Consider the following 22,272-nt stretch of genomic DNA (forward strand, 5'->3'; position numbering starts at 1 on the left):
TTCTTGGGAAGTCTTGGAAAAAGTGAAGAACAGGTTATTAGAAATCTCAGGAAAGGTGATCCTTGTTCTAAATTGGCAAGAAGCTTGGCTGATTTGTGATCAAGTGCTTTGTGGACAGTAGAACTTGCAAGTCATGAAATTCGATGTCTAGCAGAGGAGATTTTTAACCAAAATATTGAAGGTGCAGCTTTGGTCTTCTGGATCATTCATAGTAAAATGTAAGAGAAGAGACATGACTTGTGGAAGAAAAAAAATTGTGAGGCAAAAAGGAGCCAGAACTTGGAGATTTGGAAAATTCTCAACCTATAAATATTCCAAAAAATGAGAAGGCTTGTTCTGAGGGGAACACTAAGGGTGCGGCGGAAGAACCATTTGATAAAGAGATTATGTGTGTGACTCATGGACTTAATCAGCCATCTCTGCAGAAGCCAGAACTAGAGATGGGATTATACCAGTACAGTAACTGCCAGTTGGGGTTGAAGTGGACAGAAAATAAGAGACAAAGTGAAGGAAAGCTGTTAGACTTTGTAAATCCTACAGGATTGGAGCAAAGAGTTAGTTGACTGTGAACGTGCACTATTCAAAAAAGGGAAGAATGGCCCCACAGGAAATTTGCAGATCGTCAATACTGCTCTCTAGATTTCAGAGGGTTGGATCATCACCTCAGTATCAACATGCCCTATGGCCTTTAATTGCAGCCTTGGGGGTGGGTGCATCCTGCAAATCCTTAGAAGTGGGGCTGCCCACAGAGCTTTGAGGGCCTGGCCCCCTAGAGACTCAGTACGGAACCACTGCTCTCTGGGGTTTCTGAAGATGGGGCCACTGTCTCAATGGTTTGAGAGAGCAAAGCATTGAGCCAAAGAGGGTTGTTCTTAAGCCTTAGGGTCTTGTAGAATTTACCTTCCAAGGTTTTGTACTTACTTGGGACCTATCACCTCTTTCTTCTTTCCAATTTTTCCCTTTTGAAATGGGAAATGTCTATCCTTTGCCTGCCCCACCACCGTATTTTGGAGACACATAGCTCATCTGGTTTTACAGGTTCTCAGCTGGAAGAAAATTTTGCCTTACGATGAATCCTATGCTGAGTCTCACTCATACTTGATTTAAGTGATATCTAGAAAACAATTTGGACTTTAGACTTCAGAATTGATACTGGAATCAGTCAAGTTGTTGGGAGCTGTTAGGGTGGAATGAACATATTTTCCGTGTGAGAAAGACATGAATTTTGGGGGACAGGGATAAAATGCTATGCCATAGTCCCCAAATTCATATGTTGAAGCCTCAATTTCCAGTGTGACTACATTGGGAGATTGGGCTTTCAAAAGGTAATTAAGGATAAACGTGGACATAAAGGTGGAGCCCTAATCCAAAAGGATTGTTGGTTTACGAGAAGAGCAAGAGGAGACAGAGATCTCTTTTTCTGCCTTGAGAGGACAGTGTGAGAAAGCAGCCATCTGCAGGTCAGGAAGAGAGCTCCTGTCAGACTTTGAATCAGCTAGAACAATGATCTCAGACTTCCAAGCTCCAGAACTTTGACAACATAAATTTCTGTTGTTTAGGCCACCCGATCTAAGGTACTTGTTATAGCAAACTGAGCTAATACAACCTCCCCATGGTGCCAACCTGTTTTGGAACATGACACGAACAGGAGAAAAATTACATTGCTTTAAGCTAGTAAAAATTGGAATTGTTTGCTGAAGCAGTCAAACTGCTCTGACTAATATGGTAACAGAAGAAAATATGTGGAAAGATAATAATAAAAAGACACATAGTAGCTGCCAGGAAGCTAGAATAAAACAATTATTTACCGTATGAGGCAAGAGATTTAGCATAGGATTTAAACATGCAGAATATTATCACTCAGTGTCTGACAAAGAAGATAGTAATTATGTTACTTCCTTGAGCTCTGTGAGACTTTCTTTCTTTCTTTCTTTCTTTCTTTCTTTCTTTCTTTCTCTCTCTTTCTTTCTTTCTTTCTCTTTCTTTCTTTCTTTCTTTCTTTCTTTCTTTCTTTCTTTCTTCCCTTCTTCCTTTTTAATAAATTCTTCACCAGAATGTCCTAATCATATGAAAGCCTGAATCAGATTTAGCAATTATGGGTATAGCAAAGTACCAGCTTGTTTTTTGTTTTTTATTTTTTTAATAGATGTCAAAATAAGAAATTAAAAATAAACTCTGAACAGAAGGATATATCCCTAACAAACACATTTCTGGTTTGGGGAATGAAACAAAAGTGGAAGAGTAACAATTAGCTAAAACACAGCACACAAATTGTTAAATCTGAGGTCTTGGCCAATAAAGAAAGTCAATTTAAATCATGGCCATGGTCTTGAATCGGAAAGTTTCCTTTATTTCCCAAATAAAAGAGTATATTTTCAATAGTTTGTTTGAAAGAGAGAGAATATGCATGACATATTAGAGCCATTACTTATCTGTTTCCATGTTAACATCTTGCTAGAGAAAAGTTTATTTTGTTCATCACTCCTAACAGGCGAGGCTATGCAAATGTGCCCCCAAATCTATAGCAGCAACTACAGTCTCAGATCTTAGTGGTTGTACAAATCCAAATTTGGTAGGCAGAGTAGTGGTCTACCAAGATGTCCATACCCTAATCCTTAAAACCTGTTGAGTATGTGACCATGGCAAAAGGGAATTTGCAAATATGATTAAGACTCTTGATATGGAAAGATTACTCAGGACTATCTGAGCAGGCCCAATATAATCATGAGCGTCCTTATAAGAGAGAAGCAGGAGGGCCAGAGTCAAGAAAAAGATGCGATGATAGAATCAGATGCTGTGGTGATGTGACCATGAGCTAAGAAATATGGGAAGCCTCTAGAAGTTGGAAAAAGCAAGGAATGGATTGTCCCCAAAGGCTTCAGAAAGAATGGAGATGGGCCAACATCTTGATTTTAGTTCTGTGAGGACCATTTAATATGTATGTTTTTAAGTTTATTCATTTATTTTCAGACAGAAAGAGAGTGCAAGCAGAGGAGTGGCAGAGAGAGTGGGAGAGACAAAATCCCAAGCAGGCTCTGTGCTGTCAGTGCAGAGCCTGATATGGGGCTCAATCCCATGAACCGTGAGATCATGACCTGAGCTGAGATCAAGAGTCAGATGCTTAACTGACTGAACCACCTAGGTGCCTCTGTGTGAACCATTTAGATGTCTCAGCTCTGGGGCTATTAGATAATTTTTTCTAAGTCATTAAATTTATGGCTCTTTGTTATAGTAGCAATAGGAAACTGATACCACAAGTTTATTCTTATCAACATCACAATACAATTGCAGTTCTGACTGTTTTTCCCTTAGCGGTGATTCCGGGATTCTGAGTCTCTTCAAACTAGTAGCTAAGTAATACGAACAGATTCCGAGTTTGCTGCAGAAAGCAGGAGACGACTGACCGGTTCCTTAGGAGGTTTTTATGGCCAGAATTACCTTATACAAATTTCTTCCATCTTCTACTGACTAGAATTCACTCATATGGCTCCAATCTAACTGTGGGAGAGTCTAGAAACCTAGCTGAAACACAGAAAGAGGGCCTATTTAGTGAATACGTAGAATTTTATTAACAGTCATGTATAAAACCCTTTCTTCTCAAAACCTTTTAATGACTGTGATACATCTCCTTAAGTTTACCGTCGGCACGGAGGTGGTTGAAACCAATAAGAATATTGTTCCTTTGAACAAAATTTATTATTTCCTCCCTAGATTTTCATAGGATGCTTTTTATATTTTCCTCATATTTCATTTTTATCAAAGAATTATTTTAGAAGGAGTATATTTTATAGATATTTGCATAGAACACAGTTAAGTCCTTCAAATTGAGTTGTATTGCTACTGATATGATATATACATATTTATATCAATTGGTAGTTTTTAAAGTGGAAAAATTTTTCTTTGGTTATTTCAGATTATTACTTCTTTTTCCTGTTTTTTTTTTGTTTGTTTGTTTCCAAATCAGGATCCCTTACATTTCTTAAAATCAAACTTTGTTCTCCCCTACTTTTGTATAATCTTTTATCATTGACCTTTGTCATGACTTTTCTCTGCTTTCTGCAATAATTTCTCAAATTTATCCTCAGAATCATTTAAAAATACTTTCCGTAACGTGAAGTGTAGTGATTTTAAAAATAGGGATGTTAAATTTACCATTAAAATTTGGCTTGGAGTACATAGTAACTGTTTACTTGATGTCATAAGTGAACAAGCAGAACCAATAAATATTTTGTAGTGTTTATGTGAGGATAAAATTAGATGAAACTGTATGTCAGATATTTAGAGGTAAACCTCCAAACCCAGAATGACTGTTGACTCAAATAGTTTGCACTTGGGAATATGACAGTTGTTGAAAATTTTTCTAGGGATGGTGACTCAAAGATGAGGAAGACAATCTTCCTGTCTTTGGAGTGCATCTTTACATAATCAGAAATGACCATTTGAAGAGATAGTTACAATTTTAAGGCGATCGTACGTGCTTGGAGAGTTTTCGTTGACACACAATGTTACATTAGTTTCAGGCATATAAAAGAATATCTTTATGCTGCATATATTCAGAACCTCAAAATCCATGTGCTGGCGCTGAATTTCCAGGCACATGGTAATGTGTCCTGGGTTTTTTCAAAACTCCAGTTGGAAACTGTACAAAAATTCGTCTCTAATAGCAGCTGAAGCATTTCAATTTGAGTAAAAACTGGTCACTTAACTTATAATTCATTGTTATAATTTGAGAACCATTCTCACATTCATTCTCCGGTTTTGTTGTTTCAACATTTGTGGGTCATTGGATTTCTTAAAACATTAAAGCATTTATCCTGTTATTTTTACTAATTATGATTTAATACAATTGGCAAACTACAAAGTCTAGTTCAGCATATCTAAAATTAGGTGACCCTCTCCCACTGATTTTAATAAATGTGCCAAAATTTTTCTCTGGAGCATATGGATAAATATTGAAGTGCGGTTTCAAAAAGAGTCATCTAATAATCACCTCTTGGGAAGAATTTTGTTTTTGAAACATCCTGTTTTTTCATATGGTATATATTATAGAACTTGAAAGCTGTATTATAATGACTATTGCCTCTTGCAACTAAGGAGAGTGTTTATACAATAAGAATGGCAGGTTTTAAAGAAAAACGTCCCGAAGCACTTAAATAAAGCAAATTTTCAATAATCTTTGCAACTTTACCTTACCCAGAATTATTTTACAGGATGACTGAAATAAAGTCAAAGCAAACATTTCTGTAATCATGTAAGTAATATCTATTCCTGTTTTATTTCCACAGATTGAACTATTTAGTCATAATGATGTATGTTGCCTAATGATTAATGATAGAAAATCAGGTTGAATCATTTCAGACCTTTTATTGTACATAATAATGATATGAATAAATTGATAAAACTAATAGCTGTTTGAGTAAGATCGATTACATACAATCAATGTTTCACAATTTCCAAAAGTGTACATATCCATTATGTCTTTTTATCTTTACCACTACTCTATGAGTAAGATGAGAAAGAGGTAACATTTACATTTTACCCAACATTTCTATTTTACTCATGGCCAAAGAATTAAGCAACCTGGCAAAGATCATAAACAAATTAGTTATAGACTTGGGAATAGAACTACTTTTTAAAATTCTGATAAATAAAATCAGTCCCATTAGTCTTTGGCAAATGAAACCTAGAGAATTATATGAAGATACATAAGGTCCTTTTCTAAATGAATGGTGGTCCTGTCATATTTATCGTCAAGCAATATTCTCAATTTATCTTGTCATTCTGATTTCATTGTTACTGTCTCGTTATGAGATAAAGTCATCTTTCAACTGAACTCCTCACAACTAAGTTTTTTAAATGTTTATTTATTTATTTTGAGAGAGAGAGAGAGAGAAGGGAGGCAGGGAGGGGCAGAGAGTGAGGGAGACGAGAGAATCCCAAACAAGCTCTGCACTAACAGTGGGGAGCTCGCGGGGGCTCAAACTCACAAACCGTGAGATTCTGACCTGAGCTGAAATGAAGAGTCAGATGCTTAAGTGACTGAGCCACCCAGGTGCCCCTCCTCACAACTAAGTTTTGTGTCAGACCCAAAGAGTTTCAAATGAGTTCCAATTGAGTTAAATGTTTTTTTATGCCTGTATATTCCACATTATAGAAACTACCAAATCATTTTTTCCTATGTGTTTGTACCATTTTGTACAGCAATGCATGAGAAATCCAGTTGCTTCACATTCTTACTCACACATGCTGTTGGTAAGCTTTTACATTTTAGTCATTTTAATTAGGTTTGTATTGTTATCTTATTTAAATTTTGATGTGCATTTTTCAGATGCATAATGATGTTGAGCACCTTCACACATCCTTATTTGCCACTGGTGAGTTATCTTTTGTGAACCATCTTTTAAAATCTTTTGTACATTTTTAAACAACTGGGTGAGTTTCCTTCACACTGAATTGTTGAATTTTAAGGACTCTTTATATATTTTAGACACAAGCGTTTTGTCAAATATATTTCACAAATATGAAAATATTTTATCGTTGTTTATGGTTTGTCTTTTCACTTTGTAACAGCATCTTACAGAGGACAGAGGTCTTCAGTTTTGATGAATTCTAATTTATCTTTTTTTAAGTCGTCTTCTTTTATGGTTTTGCTTTTTATGTCCTCCCTGAAATGGTTAGAAGATGTGACCACAAAGCAAAACCTCTAAATATTACATAAATACTTAAATTGCCAAATATTTGAGTCTGGGTTTCTCGGTATAGATTAAAAGAAAAAAGATATGTACAGTAGCAACTATTTGTTCTGGCAATAAGCTAATCCTTTCTCGAGTAAAATCATTTTCACAAACAATTTATACTGCGATGAAGGTCTTTGTTTATTTATATAGGGAGTGTTTATTTTTCTAGGAAAGTGAACTTTCCTCTTTTCTCACATGTGTCATGAAGAACTTGAAGCTTTCTTGAGTGGTGGAAACATATTGATGCTTTTTTAATCAGCTCAGACTCAAGCATTGTACTGTAAATTGCACATACAAGCTAATCCTCTTAAGGAATGTGATGCTCAACAGAAAAACGCCAGGAGCGCAATATGTTTCACCACTGCACCCACACAAACTGCTGGGGTGATGGCTACTGAGTGGGGCACATGGTAGCAGAATCTCCCAGATTTTAATGCTTTATTAGAATGGGATGAAGACAATCCGCATTCAACAATAACAGTGTGCTCTCATGATATCTATCTTGTCCAAATCTCCAGAAACTTGACTACATTTCACATATGTGAGTGTTTTTCTGAAGTGAAACTGACTCCAAATCCTTCCTGTTTAGAAGCATTACAGTGAATACAGCTCTTTCTAAAATAAATTGACAATAACATTTCTTCAGTATGCTGACTTCTCCCATAGCGCTTTGTTTGTTTGTTTGTTTTCTGTTAATTTGTTTCTGTAGAGTATGGTTGGACCACCAAATGGATCCAATTTGGCTAACATTTGCAAAACTGAAAATAATGGTTAAGCCTGTTTCATAGCCCAAAAGAGAAACAAGTTTATTAAGGGAGTTTATTTTTAGTGGTTTTGTTCTCTTCCATGTATGTGAGAAGTAATCCATAGAAAATGAAGGTCCTTCTTGCTTCCAAATAGTGGGTAGAAATTTTATATATGGTCCCATATTGGATGATTAGTATGAAATTTGGTACGATCTGGCAATTTGTTGGGATATGGGAATTCTATAATAATGGAATATTTAGAGTGACCATAAATTATCACATCAAACTGATGTTAAAGAATGGTCTGTTTTAGGGGCACCTAGGTGGCTCAGTTGGTTGAGCATCCAACTCTTGATTTCAGCTCAGGTCATGATCTCGTGGTTTGTGGAATTGAGCCCTGCGTTGGGCTCTGTGCTGTCAGAGTGAATCCTCTCTCTCCCTTTCTCTCTGCCCCTCTTTCACTCATTCTCGCGCGCTCTCTCTCTCAAAATAAACATTAAAAAATTGTCTATTTTCTTTAAATAGTTTTCTATAAAATGGTGGGGCAACCATGGATTCTTATAGGATGACTTTGAAACAGGGGTTTTTACTGACATGTCTAATGACCATTCTGGCTTGGCCACCAACAGACTTGGATTTAAAGAGGGATAGATTTCTGGAAGATTCTTTCTATATGAATTTCAGGGCCATACACTAAGAAACACAAAATTGGTACCCGTAATAAAATTGATTAGCAAGGGATCCATTCTAATCTCTACATTGCTTCCCCCCTCCCCTTTTTATTTTGCTATTGCCAAATGCAATCAACATGCAATATTAGTTGTGGAGCCTAATCATATTCTAGAAAATTCACACTGATGCAGTATGCTTTTCCTTTCCTATGCAGAACCAAGAGCTTATAGAAAAAAGCAGTCTTTAAAATTCTGCCCTAACTTTTTATTTTCAGTAATTCCCTCATTCACTCATGGTAGACAAATTTTTGCTTCTATATTCCTATCATTTAGTTCTCCTGGTGGTTCTTTGGTTTCTTAGCCTTCTTTTTTAAATGTTGGTATTTCCTAGGCACAATAAAGAAAACAATTACCTTAATTATCTAGTAAGTTCACTTTCCATTTTGCAAAGTATTTGAAATATTTACCATTCCTATAAAATAATTCAATTACAAAATTAATCTTTGCTTATTTAAAATTCTGATACAGTAAATGATGTATACAGGAAATATTAACTACCTCTATTTTCCATACCTTGAGTACAGAAGTGTGCACATTCCTAAATACTATAGTTTATTGCCCTACAAATCATTAAACAAATGTCTCATATAAAAATAAATAAATAAGTAAATAAATAAACAAACTATTTCAGTGTACCTTTTCTAATAAACTGTCTAAGTTCCTGTTCCTCAAATACTCTTTGAACCAGCATCACCATATTACTGGTTCTTTCGTTAATGAATTAGTTATTATTAATTAGTTATTAAATCATTGATATGAGCTGATTTCATACTTGAATGACAAAAATGTTTTCGACTTTTTAAAATTATGGTTTAACAGTATCATCAGAAATGCATACATGTGTGCACAAAAAGGTATGTGCATGAAGCTCATAGCAGAATTATTTGTAATAACTTACAAGTTAGGAATATTCTATATGTTGTTGTATATGTAGGAGGAGGATCTTTTTGAAAGAAATCTTCAAGTTTCGCTGGTGTTCCCTCTACCCAGTCTATTAAAGTGTGAAGTATTCACTTCCTTGGCTTCTATGACCATAGATTACTTTGGTCTGTCTCTCTCTCTCTCTCTCTCTCTCTCTCTCTCTATATATATATATATATATATATAGATGTGAGATTCACCCTTGTCACACGTAGCAATAATTGCAGAAAATTTCATAATATATGTTTTATATCTTTCTTCTTTAGAAAGATATTTGGGACTTTATTTGTAATAACTAGCAGCTGGAAAGCGCCACAAAGACAACCTTTGTTGTTTCTATTGTTGTTATTGTTTCTACCGATTATAAATCAACTGCATGCCCCCCCCCCCCGAAGGTATTTAGTTGCATTGAAATGGGACAAAAATTCTAGAATGGCCTGATGTATAGAAATCAAACATGGGTACACACTGGGTCATAGGGAACATATGTTGTCAATTTCTCTTTTTCTTGCGCATAGTCTTTGCTTAATTGATTAATTTTGGTCAATTCAATTTACCTTTTTTTAAATTTTTTTTTTCAATTTACCTTTTTTTAAATTAACTATGCTTTTGAATGTTTGAGTAACAACTTTTTCTATTTCTAAGAATCAAATTAAACTTGTTCTCTGTCCTTAGATAAAAATAAGAAAGCTCCTCCTAAGATGCTTTAATTTTACCTTCCCACATCCTTGACTGATATGAAGTCTTTACAGTTTGTTTTTACTTCTGTACTCCCAGAACAAGACATTTAGAAAGATTTTTTACTTCATTCATTTTTCCATTTGGCAGAAGGATTTGATCAAGAGAGTTAAAAAAAAAAAGTGACACTGCCCTCAAGTCTCCCTGGATGTATGTGGGGTTTCTCTCTCTGTCTCAGACCCTGAGACCATTTCAGCCAAGATGTTCTCTTTCGTTCTTGCCCCATGCCCCTCCCCCTGAAGTCCAACAGCATCAGCAGGATGCAGCAGGCCTTTGGTACCAAATATGATACGCAAGAAGATGTTAGTTACCTTCAGGAAAGCAGTGAATTACAGAGACAAGTTCACTTCTATGGCCACTTGGATGAAAACTTCCGTTTGGTTTTCTCAAAAATAAGTCAGACTTGATATGCTGAAAGAATACCCATGATCTTGCCTGACTTCACTCACATCTGGCCCATTTCTAGTGTTCCCTCTCTCAGGACACCATCAAATTATGCAAAGTAGAAACTTTGATCTCCTTCTTCCTCTTACCCTATATCCAAACCACTACCATGATCTGTTGAATTTTAATTTCTAATCCGTGAATTCTTCATGAGTTGTAGATTGGCCTTAAAGGAATGAAAATTAGTTATTGGGGGGGGGGCAACCAAACATTTTCCTTTTTTTTGGTTCAAATATATATATATATATATATATATATTTTTTTTTTTTTTTTTTTTTTTTTTTTCCCTGTAACCCGATGGAGCTGATTCGGTCATTGCAGTATTCTTTGACTTACTCCCCTTTCTTAAGACATTAATATTCCAGCAGCAGTCATAGCCCTTCATTTCAAGGGAAAGAAGTTAATCTTACAATCTTAAATGCAAATTTTGGAAGTCACTTATCCTTGTATGGGCATTAGAACCACTTGGTCAATTAAAGCTTAAATCCTGTCAGAAAACTAATATTCCTATAGCTTCTCTGAAATAAAACTGCCAAATTATTTTTGGCTTCGCAATGTTTTTTTGTGTGTGCATATTACTAAAAATAAGGTCAAAGATTTAAGAGTTTGGGTTTCATTTGAAATGAGGCTTAAATGGAAGAAACACAATATCTTTACTAAATAGCTACAGAAACAACTGGGCCATCACTGTTAAATTAGTTTGAAAACTAGGTTTGAATTTACATATTTGGGAAATCAAAACTCATGGAAATACTAGCTGCCAGATCTGTGACAAGTCCACGTTCCTGTTCTTTTCAGTTTTCCGTTTCAGATAGGCTTACAAAGTAAGTGCTAAATTGAAGGGAAGGACAGTAACATGGTAAATTAATAAAAACGATATCAGAATATTCTTATCACAACAGGAAACTTTTTGCTTTCTTAATGCCTTTAATTTTCAATAATTTACTCCCTAAATTTAGCCTCTCCTTTTTTTTTTTTTTTTTGCCTAAAGTCATAGTTTGTAACTCTTCTGTGCATTTTGTCTATTTTGTCTTTCTTTACATTTCTTCTAAGCAGAAATAATCACCATATCTAGAAGGCCTGCCTTCTAAGAATATTAGGTCTGAAATGGAAATAAATTTAGTTAATATTCCTAGCTCTGCTTAACTTTGAGACAAATTTGAAACTTTCCGACTGTGGTAACTTCTAGACCTCTGTCCTCTAGACTTTTGAATGGACTCCAGAAGGAAAAGCCAAGCTTTCCTTCTAGTTTACATATCAGTATAATGAGCTTAGTTGATAAGGTCTCTGAAAATACTTCCAGAGTCATCGAACCCACTGGATTTCCTAAGCATTCTGGCTTCGTTAACTTTCTTGGTTACAGTACATTTTCAATCCTGTGGATTTGCAGTGTTGGCGAGTTAAGCCATGATCGTGTTTTCTCCCTCATCTGAAAGACTGGAACATACTTACTAAATGTGTACCTTTCCTTTTTTCCCCCTACAACTGGGAGATGTTTGTAGAGTAATGTTAAGCCATTTACTCTCCATGAAGATTTGTGTTTTCTAAAAAGGAAAATCATGGTTAAACAGGCCTCATTGTCCTGGGATTTATTTAAACTCACAAGCCTGTTATTTAAAGATAGTTCTCATGCTTCATAGAGCTATATCAATTCACTGGAAAAAAAGGGAGGACTTTGTTATTGATGCTTTCCAAAACCAAAATAATGTTTATATATTTGGGCACAACTAATTCTGAAAACGAATAGGAACCAAAATGTGAACTGTACTTTTTCAGGGAATGTGTATATATATGACATATATAATATATATAACATACACACACATATACATTATGTACGTACAGATATTTGTACATATGTACATAATATGCATATATACACATATATGTGTATATATATACTATATATGACATTAAAATTGTCTAAAATAAATTATATATAAATTGTATATGTCATACACTATACACAATATATATACATATATATGTACATACAGATATATGCACGTATATACATAATATGCACATATACATATATACGTATATATAAACATATTATATATGACATTAAAATTGTCTAAAATAAATGAAAATCTGTTATTTGTGTTTTATTGTTATTATCAAATAAGAACATGGCTTAACATTTTCAAGATATACCTTCCAAAGCTGTTATAACAATTTCACACAACTGTATTCACATGACTATCAAGGATTCTACAGTGTTACTAACTGCATTGAAGCTTTAACTTGTACCTAAAATAACACAGAATCCGAAAAATACAAATAAGTTTTTTCTTTTCATTTCCTTTCACAGTATTGTTGGACAGAAATGTAATTTTATAAATTTTAATGTTTAGACCCTTTAACATCCATTAACTTTTCCACTTTAGTCTTCAAATTCCGTGTTCTTATAACGCTCACATTTTAAGGTAGGAAAAGGCTGGCTAAACTCAGCAGCTACTACAATGTCACGCGTGCGGTTGAAGACACTGTTACCCAAGTTAAGAAAGTTCTATGTAGCTTCCAGTTATACCACTCGCATCATTAACAGATCCTAAGACGCAAGCACACTGCATGCTTTCCAATCACTTGAACTAGTTTATTTTTTCATTAGTAAGATGCCAATGGGCACCCTATCTGCCAACTCCACATCTCTGGAAAATATCTGTGCGAGGCCAACTTCACCTCACAAAACTTTAACAAGAAATCACAGAACTTGGCTGCTTTGAAGGACTTTAGTGCTCTCTGGTGTCTTTTGTGGATGTTCTTTTTTGGACATTTTTTTTTTTTTTAAGATAGAACATGGCTATAAATAATTAAATTTGAAAAATGTATTAAGAAATGTTTAGTAGAGTACTCATAAATTTCAGAAGGTAGGAATATCCTACCACCAAGTTACAGATACAAAGGCTGCAAAGGAATCTAAAATTGTGCCTTATTTCTTAAAAAAAAAAGAAAAGAAAAGAAAAAAGATACTAGAGGAGCTCAACATAAGGTTTTCTCCCTGCATTTAGAAGCCTGAAATCAGAGTAATTGCTATCACCAGCCCACACGTAAGATCAAGGGACAGGTTTTGAAGTAATGGCAACATGTAACAGGCTATGTCCCCCTCTCTGGCTGAGATACTTTTGGAGAGTGGTTTACCAGTTTAACAATGTAAGATAAGCTGATCTTGACAATTTCAGTATCATTTCTTCTAATGACATTAGTTGCTCTTTCTACTCCAATTCCTTCTAGATGCCTATTTATGTTAAGAAACACTGCCTTTGTTTAAACAAAAGAGATTTTCTTAGGAGGAGAATTTACACCACCTGCCCCTAACCCCAGTCTCCCTCATGTAGCTTAGTGCTCAGGAAAAATATGGTACTTCTGTTTTAATTAATCAAATATCTTCCTTGTTAAATTGTGTTTATTTATTTTTGAGATCGAGAGAGCACAAGCAGGGGAGGGACAGAGAGAGAGAGACACAGAATCTGAAGCAGGCTCCAGGTTCCAAGCTGTCAGCACAGAGACTGACATGGGGCTCAAACCCACAAACCATGAGATCATGACCCGAGCCAAAGTCAGATGTTTAACTGACTGAGCCACCTAGGTGCTGCTAATTCATGAAATATCTTGATAGAAATGATTACTGCTGTTTTGCTGTTTACTCGCAGCATAAAACTATACTCGTTCCAACAAAAAGATTCTTTCTTTTTTTTAATTTTTTTTAAATGTTTATTTATTTTGGGGACAGAGAGAGACAGAGCATGAATGGGGGAGGGGCAGAGAGAGAGGGAGACACAGAATCGGAAGCAGGCTCCAGGCTCTGAGCCATCAGCCCAGAGCCTGATGTGGGGCTCAAACTCATGGACCGCGAGATCGTGACCTGAGCTGAAGTCGGACGCTCAACCGACTGAGCCACCCAGGCGCCCCCCCCAACAAAAAGATTCTTAACAATCAGTCATCTACAGCCCACACTTTTAGACACGCTGTGTTACTACTGTGTGACCATCTTCATGCTTCTCTCTTTCCTCTTAGTAATAGAACCTCAAAGTATTAGCCAGGGCACATGTTCACCCCTCTTAAGACTGTATTTACCAGCCTTTTTTTGCATATTTGTATGATCATATGACTAAATTCTGTCTGATGGCTTAATAAACATATGATATGTGAAACTGGGGTGTCATATCTGTAAAAGATAGCTTCTTACTCTCTATTTTTTCATTCCTTTTTTCTGCTGGTGGGAGGCCATCCTTGAAGAGGTAGACAAATATTGCATATTAAGGGGGGTGACATGACAACCAACATGAAGAAACTATGATCCTTAGATGATGTAGTGACAGAGAAGTGTCTGTTGATCTAGCTAAGATTAGCCTCTATTGTAACATATGTAAAGCAATCTCTTTAGTTGTGAAAAATTCAAATAAAAACAAAAGCATAGAGACATCCACTTGTGTACCACCCAGAATCAGCAAAATTTAACCTATTATTAAAAAAAAAATAACGTTTATCTATTTTTGGAGGAGAGAGAGATAGAGCGTGAGCAGAGGAGGGGCAGTGAGAGGGAGACACAGAATCTGAAGCAGGCTCCAGGCTCTGAGCTGTCAGCACAGAGCCTGATGGGGGCTCGAACTCAGGAACCGTGAGATCATGACTTGAGCCGAAGTTGGACGCTTAACCGACTGAGCCATGCAGATGCCCCAAAATTTAACCTATTATTAAATAAAAGAAAACACTAAATAATTTATCTTTCTTTCTTAGAAGTAATTGCTGTTTTGAATTTGGTGTGTGTCTTTCCATTTGTGTTTTTGTAAGTGTATTACAAACATATGTATCCACCAAAAACATAGTATTTTTGTTGCATTCCAAAAAAGTCTTATATGAAGGATATCATATTATACAATGGACTGTACAACTCTCTTTTTCTTCACACACTAGTGTGCTTCATTCATTTACTTCTATTATGCTTATGTATATATTTTAATCTCTTTTATTAACACTTTGTGTGTGTGTGTTTACTTCCCTTGATTTCCCGTGCTTTTCACAAATACTGCCTCACCCCCTTCTGGTGATTTATTGATATGATTTTTATTCTCTTCTGCGTCTATTCTTTACTGATTTTCAAGTCACATCATCTGTATCTATTTTTTCAGAGGTTATTTTATTTTTAATTTTTTTAAGTTTATTTATTTATTTTGAGAGAGACAGAGACAACGTGAGTGGGAGAGGGGCAGAGAGGGAGGGAGAGAGAGAATACCGAACAGACTCCCAGCACTATCAGCACAGAGCCCCATGTGGAGCTCGAACCCACGAAACCGTGAGATCATGACCTGAGCGGATGCTTAGCCGACTGAGCCACCCCGGCACCCCTTTCAGAGATTACTTTCAAAATACAGGCATTATCGGGGCACCTGTGTGGCTCAGTCGGTTAAGCGTCTCACTTTGGCCCGGGTCATGATCTCAGTGTTCATGAGTTTGAGCTCCGGGACAGGTGCTGACAGCTCGGAGCTTGGAGCCTGCGTCAGATTCTGTGTCTCCCTCTCTCTCTCTGCCCCTCCTTAGCTGACGCTCACACTCTCTCTCTCTCTGTCAAAAATAAATAAACTTAAAGAAAATACATGCATTATTAATAAACTCTAAGATAAATAAAAAGTCTGTATTCCACTCTTTTTTGTTTGCATTTTATTTTCTGTTCTACTCTTAAATAACGTGACGGTTAAAACAATTAAGTGTATGTTTATGTTTTTTAGATCTACCTTATTCATCTTGCTTTTATTATAAATACTTAATTCAATTCACCAAAAGACTCAATTGATCTCTTTCTTCGCCATTAATACTTGCGATATCTTTCTTAGTTCAGTTCCCTTTTTGCCTAAGTATACACGTTAGCACTTCTTTCAGTAGCTTAGAGGTAGTCAGGGTGCAGCTTCAGGAGGGTGAGTAAAATGTTTATTATGCAGTTTCTCCCCTAAAATACCCACACTTTCACACATGCACAAATGGAAAGTAAAATATCTCATGTGTAGTATATAGTCTCTATAAATGTTTAAAATAGCCCTGAAATCAAACATTTCTCAGGAAATCTAAATGACCAGCTTTTAATATTAATTTTTATTGAATAATTGTAAATGTATGGAGAGAGACAATTTCAGAGGATTGAATTCGTATGGCGAATTTAACACAAGTAACATAGAAAAGAACTCTTGTTGGGGTGCCTGGGTGGTTCAGTGGGTTAAGCGTCCGACTTCTGTTCAGGTCTTAATCTCGAGGGGTGTGAGTTTGAGCCCCGCATTGGGCTCTGTGCTGACAGCTCAGAGCTTGGAGCATGCTTGGGATTCTGTGTCTCCCTTTCTTTCTCTCTGTCCCTCCCCTGCTCATGCTCTGGCCTTCAAAAATAATAAACAGACATTAAAAAAAATAAAGAAAAGAACTATTATTAAGTGTGTTTAAAACCATAAAGTAGATCTCTACTAAGAGGTCCACAATGGAAGATGGAGAAAGAAAGCTAAAACAAATGAATTCAAAAAAATTTTGTGTGTGTGTGTGTTTGATTTCTTAAACATCAAGTTAAAATAATATTAAAAATAGTATCTAATGGAAATCCTCCACACAACAATTTTATTCTTTTGACTGTACCATCATTTTATTTTATTATTATTTTTTACATTTTTTAATGTTTATTTTTGAGACAGAGAGAGACAGAGCACGACTGGGGGAGGGGCAGAGAGAGAGAGGGAGACACAGAATCTGAAACAAGCTCCAGGCTCTGAGCTGTCAGCACAGAACCCAATGCGGGGCTTGAACCCATGAACCGTGAGATCATGACCTGAGCTGAAGTCGGACGCTTAACCCACTGAGCCACCCAGGCGCCCCCCCCATCATTTTATTTTAATATAAATTCTTATCCTCTAAATTAATCCCCACTCTACCTATGTCTGAAATGAAGCAATGTGTGTTGCATAATTATTTTTATTTAATTATTTGTATCATAAACACTTTCTTGTTAATCTGCTTTGCATGCAATTGGATTGAAATTACTGTTTCTAGTAAAAATTATTTAAAAAATTTGTTTATGTTCAGTGGCAATCAATGTCCCTTTCAGCTTTAAGGTTGCAATCAAAAGAGAGGATATAATGCTATGATGAATAATCAAACAAAGATAGTTTGTTGTCCAAGCATCAATAGCCACATTTTATAAAGCACATGCCCAGGTAGATAAATACTGTCACATATGTCTATTTATATTATCTAGCCTGGTCAGTTCACTCATTTTTAAAAATATAAACATTCAGAGGTTGTTCCATGAATAATGTTTCGTTTTGTCTTTGTTTAAATCAAGTAGTTGTCTCAGGTGGAAATTTGGGATTCATCCTTACTATTCTCTTCTTAGCATTGGTGTCTGAATGGTCATAGGTCCTGTCCACTTTAGAATGCACGTTAAAGCATATTTTAAGAAATAAATCTAGTATGGACAGCACCCAGCGTAATGTGATTAAATATATCATAAGATATTAACAGTTTTCTTATGCACCATGGAATGAAAGAGGGTTCTAAAGCACTAGACGTTTTCCATATGGTGATTCCTGAAGCCAGAAACACTATAATTTTAGTTATTAAGAGATGGAGTGAGACAGGAGGAAGAAACACAGCTGTATGTGGTGGCAGTGACATGAATTTTGCCAGTGCATTTTTCTCCAACTTGGGATTTCCCAGGGTGAGGAGAATGTTTTTTGTAACATTTTCAAGGAAAAAGGCATTTTCTCTTAGAACGTTTTGTTGGTAGCTCCTTCAAAATGGAAATAAATTAATCTAATAGACCAGTAGACAGGATAGAGAAAGTTTATATGGAACAGAAGTTCTTAGTTTAATCTTCAAATGTCAAATGAAGATAGGTGAAGGAATGGAGTGTTTAAACAGACATTTTCAGTTATATGGCAAAGAGTACTATGTGCTCACCATCCTACTTCCTCTATCCTGGGCCTGGAAAGACTACAATCCCCAGGCTGCATTCAGTAAATGTTGGTGTCATGTGACTAAGTTTTGATCCATGTTGTGTAGATGATGTCGATGGCATATTTTTATAAAAAAATAAGTCCTGCTCTAAGTCTTTTTTTCCTATCACATAGTAACTTTAGAGGCCACCTGCACCAAATGACATAGCTAAAACATGGACGCAGCCTGGTTCGTGAGTCACTGCTTGAAAAGGAGAGGTGCTCAGCAAAGCTCAGAGATGCACACGCCCGTACTGGGCTGGGGCACGAGTGAGAAATCCACTTTTATCACAGTGAGCCAATGAGATGTTGAAATGTATCTTTTTATCCTGTCCTGACTAATTCAGAACACTGCAGGGGCGCCTGGGTGGCGCAGTCGGTTAAGCGTCCGACTTCAGCCAGGTCATGATCTCGCGGTCCGTGAGTTCGAGCCCCGCGTCAGGCTCTGGGCTGATGGCTCGGAGCCTGGAGCCTGTTTCCGATTCTGTGTCTCCCTCTCTCTCTGCCCCTCCCCCGTTCATGCTCTGTCTCTCTCTGTCCCAAAAATAAATAAAACGTTGAAAAAAAAAAAAGAACACTGCAGTAAAATATATCCTGTCCTGACTAATACAGAAAATAAAAATTTAAAAAAACACCCTAAAATATGTGGTAATAGTGAAGAGCTAAGTGCAGGTGGTGAGGACTCAGGTGTTAGAGGCTAGAAGGCTGGCGATCACTATTATCCAGTGGGAAAACATTTAGTAAGTCTAAGATATACAGTTGCTGAACCGACTGAGCCACCCAGGCGCCCCAGATAATTGTTTATTTTTAAAGTTCATTTATTTATTTTGAGAAAGAGAGAGATAGAGAGAGCATGCACGAGAGGGGGAGAGGTAGAGAGAGAGAGAGTGACTCCCACAGGCCTTGCATTGTCAGTGCAGAGCTCGACATAGGGCTCCAACTCAAAAACTGTGAGGTCATGACCTGAGTCAAAGAGTCAAGACTTGGACGCTTAACCGAATGAGCCACCCAGGTGCCCCTCTTCCTGATACTTAAATTGAGGAAAGAATTGTGGGTATGATTTCTGACACAGTGAACTTACTGGAAGTAAGTAGAGCAGAAGCCTTCTAAGATTTGACAAAAATATACTAACAAGGAAACCTGGCTTTAACATCTAAAATAAGACATGGGTGGGGCACCTGGGTGGCTCAGTGGGTTGAGCCTCTGACTTCGGCTCAAGTCATGATCTCACAGTTCATGAGTTCGAGCCCCTTGTCGGGCTCTGTGCTGACAGCTCGGAGCCTGGAGCCTACTTTGGATTCTGTGTCTCCCTCACTCTCTGCCCCTCCCCCGCTCATGCTCTGTCTCTCTCTCTCAAAAATACATAAACATTAAAAAAATAATAATAAAATAAATAAATTAAATAAGACGTGGGTTTCCATTATCAAGAGGCAGGCATCTACTAAAGAATTCTCATTTCATATGGAGACAAGTAGACTCATAGGCAGGGAGTAAATTCTTAGAACCTGGAGTCTGGGAAGACATGTATAAGAGAGTTGTTTCCCTAGAATAAAGGAGGAATCTCCCTCAATCCCTAAGTAAAGTGCTTTCACAATAGCTACCCAGTGAGATTTCAGTGTTTCTATCAGCCCATGACTGCTGCATGTCTGATTGCACATGTTCATTGCAGGCATTCTTTCCTAGTATCAGATTTGCAGGAGCAGACAACTTGTCATTGCATTTCCTAGGTCATTGGACCTACCGCCACAGCCAGACTTGTGAAAGACTACTGATGGTCCTGGTCTTTAGACACATGCACTGATGAAATAGGACTAAATAGAACTGACTCCTTGAGAGGTGGCACGTATGTCCAGTACATGGGGAAAAATAGAAGAGGCTGGGGACCATAATAATGAACTCTTGGAGAGATCATGCTGGGTTTTCACCACATCCTATACCTGATTCTGACCGATGGAATGGAGACAGTCTCATCCTAACATTGTCTCTCCTACAATTCATTAGTATGGTCACCAAACTGTAGCCCAATTCTGTACCCAGACCTTAAAAATATTTTACATGACCCTGAAGTCCTACAATGTGTTTGGAGCCTTGTGTTCCAAATGGCCGAACTACAAGATTATTGGAACATTGGTAGCTGTTGTGCATATTTAGTATTTGTTACACAGAGATAAATAGATATACATGTGTGTGTGCGCGTCTCTCTCTCTCTTTCTATATATATATATATATATAATTTATATAAATAATATAAATATTATATAGCATATATATTCACGTATACATGTTACTTTGTAATATAAAGACATCCCTATTAATTCTGTATTAAAGAAGTATTTCTTATAGCAAGTAATTCTATTGGGAGAATTGGGAGAGTTGGGAGAATACAAAATATTCTTGTAGACAATACTTCTAAAATACTACTGAACAGTGGGAACCTGTAGGAAGGTGATCCTGTTGAATTATTTCTCTGTAAAATGCACATAACAAGGTGTAATTTTCCCGTCTTTTGGAAGACTAGCATGGATGTGTGCAAAACACCCAGCACAAAGCCCGACATATGGGAATGATTGATAACTGTTAAGTGTTAGTGGTAATGCCATTTTACTTTCAGAATGGAGAGAAATTATGAAGAATATGCTGTACAAACAGGGCAAATATCCCATCGAAAGGGATATGAGGCTCAATTGCTCCTCACATCTGACCCTCACAAAATGTGTCATTTGACAATTCTCTTTCCAAAATTTGTGCGTTTAAATGATAGAAAAGAAAGAACCCACAGCATAAAGGGGAAGTGACAAGATACATGTTCAGTGGTTTTGAACACAATGTGAAATTTTGTCTCCCACTCGTACTACCTAGGGGCTCCCACTCCCTCGGGTCCACTTGCAGGGCTCAGGTGTATTTCAGGCTGGAGTGGATGGAAGGAGAGGAGCAAAGTCACACATTAGGCACCTGCTCTGTTGACTGAGAATCTACTTGGACCTCTAGCATGTGCTCTCTGTTGTATAATTAAGAAAGCTTCATGTGCCATATCTTAAAATATAAACTGATTCATACCCAAAATTTTAAAACACGTAGTTATTTAGGAAATTGTCTTGGGGCTGAGTCATTTGGCTGTTACCTTTTCATCGTCCACTTTTTCCCATCATTTTTCCCTCTCTGATTTACACTGTGCTCCTTTTCTGCCGTTATATCTATCACTTTAACCGTTTATCATAAAAATGTTTCTTAATATAAACTTTGATTAATCTGTTGGCAATATGCCACCTGGATCCACAAATAGAATTTTGAAAATCAAGACATCAAATTAAACTGATTGAGACAGATTTCCTTTTAGAATTCTGTAGATGAGAGGGGAAATTATTAAAGCATGAGTTTGAAAATAATAGATATCAAACTCTTGCGAAACAACATTTTTGTCAGCTAATTGTAAATGAATGAGAAACATATGGATTAAGTTTCCATCAAAAACACACACATTTATAAATTCAAGGGAAATTTGTTTGGCAGAAGCCTTTTTTTATTTTGCCAATTTCAAAATATTTGAAAATAATTTGAATGTTTATTTCAAACATAAAAAGTCATAGGATATTCATTATTACAAACTCAAAAAGAAGAAAAACTATAAAGTGACTTCTACAAAAATAAGCTTATACAGTTGTAATTTTGATAGCCCCTTGGATTATTTCAAATGTAATTACCTGAAGGGAAAGAACATCATGTTCTGCAAACCAGAAGCGTGTTGGAAAACTCAGGAAAATATCAAGGACCCAAGACACGAATCTATGCTGCTTACTCTCAAATAGAAAAAGGGCAGAATATTTCCAAATAACTTAAAAATACATTTCATATTACTAATAGCATTTATCAAATTTAATATAAGAGGATAAAATGTACTGTGTATCGTTGGTTTCAAATACTAATTAGCCAATTTGACATTAGCTCTTATAACATTAAACAAGACTCAATTGGAATTTGATTA

General features: G+C 36.4%; 1 long non-coding RNA gene across 1 annotated transcript in view; it reads left to right on the forward strand.

Annotated features, from left to right (window-relative positions):
* LOC121035739 (uncharacterized) overlaps window positions 1-22,272 on the forward strand; it is a 56,734-nt gene that overhangs the window by 8,878 nt on the left and 25,584 nt on the right. The window contains exons 2-3 of the long non-coding RNA XR_005793040.1: window positions 5,211-5,251; window positions 6,329-6,374. This is a non-coding gene — a long non-coding RNA (uncharacterized LOC121035739). The remainder of the gene's footprint in view (window positions 1-5,210; window positions 5,252-6,328; window positions 6,375-22,272) is intronic.

Source organism: Herpailurus yagouaroundi, unplaced genomic scaffold (assembly GCF_014898765.1).
Source record: "Herpailurus yagouaroundi ecotype Mexico unplaced genomic scaffold, PumYag 162, whole genome shotgun sequence".
NCBI classification, from domain to species: Eukaryota; Metazoa; Chordata; class Mammalia; order Carnivora; family Felidae; genus Herpailurus; species Herpailurus yagouaroundi.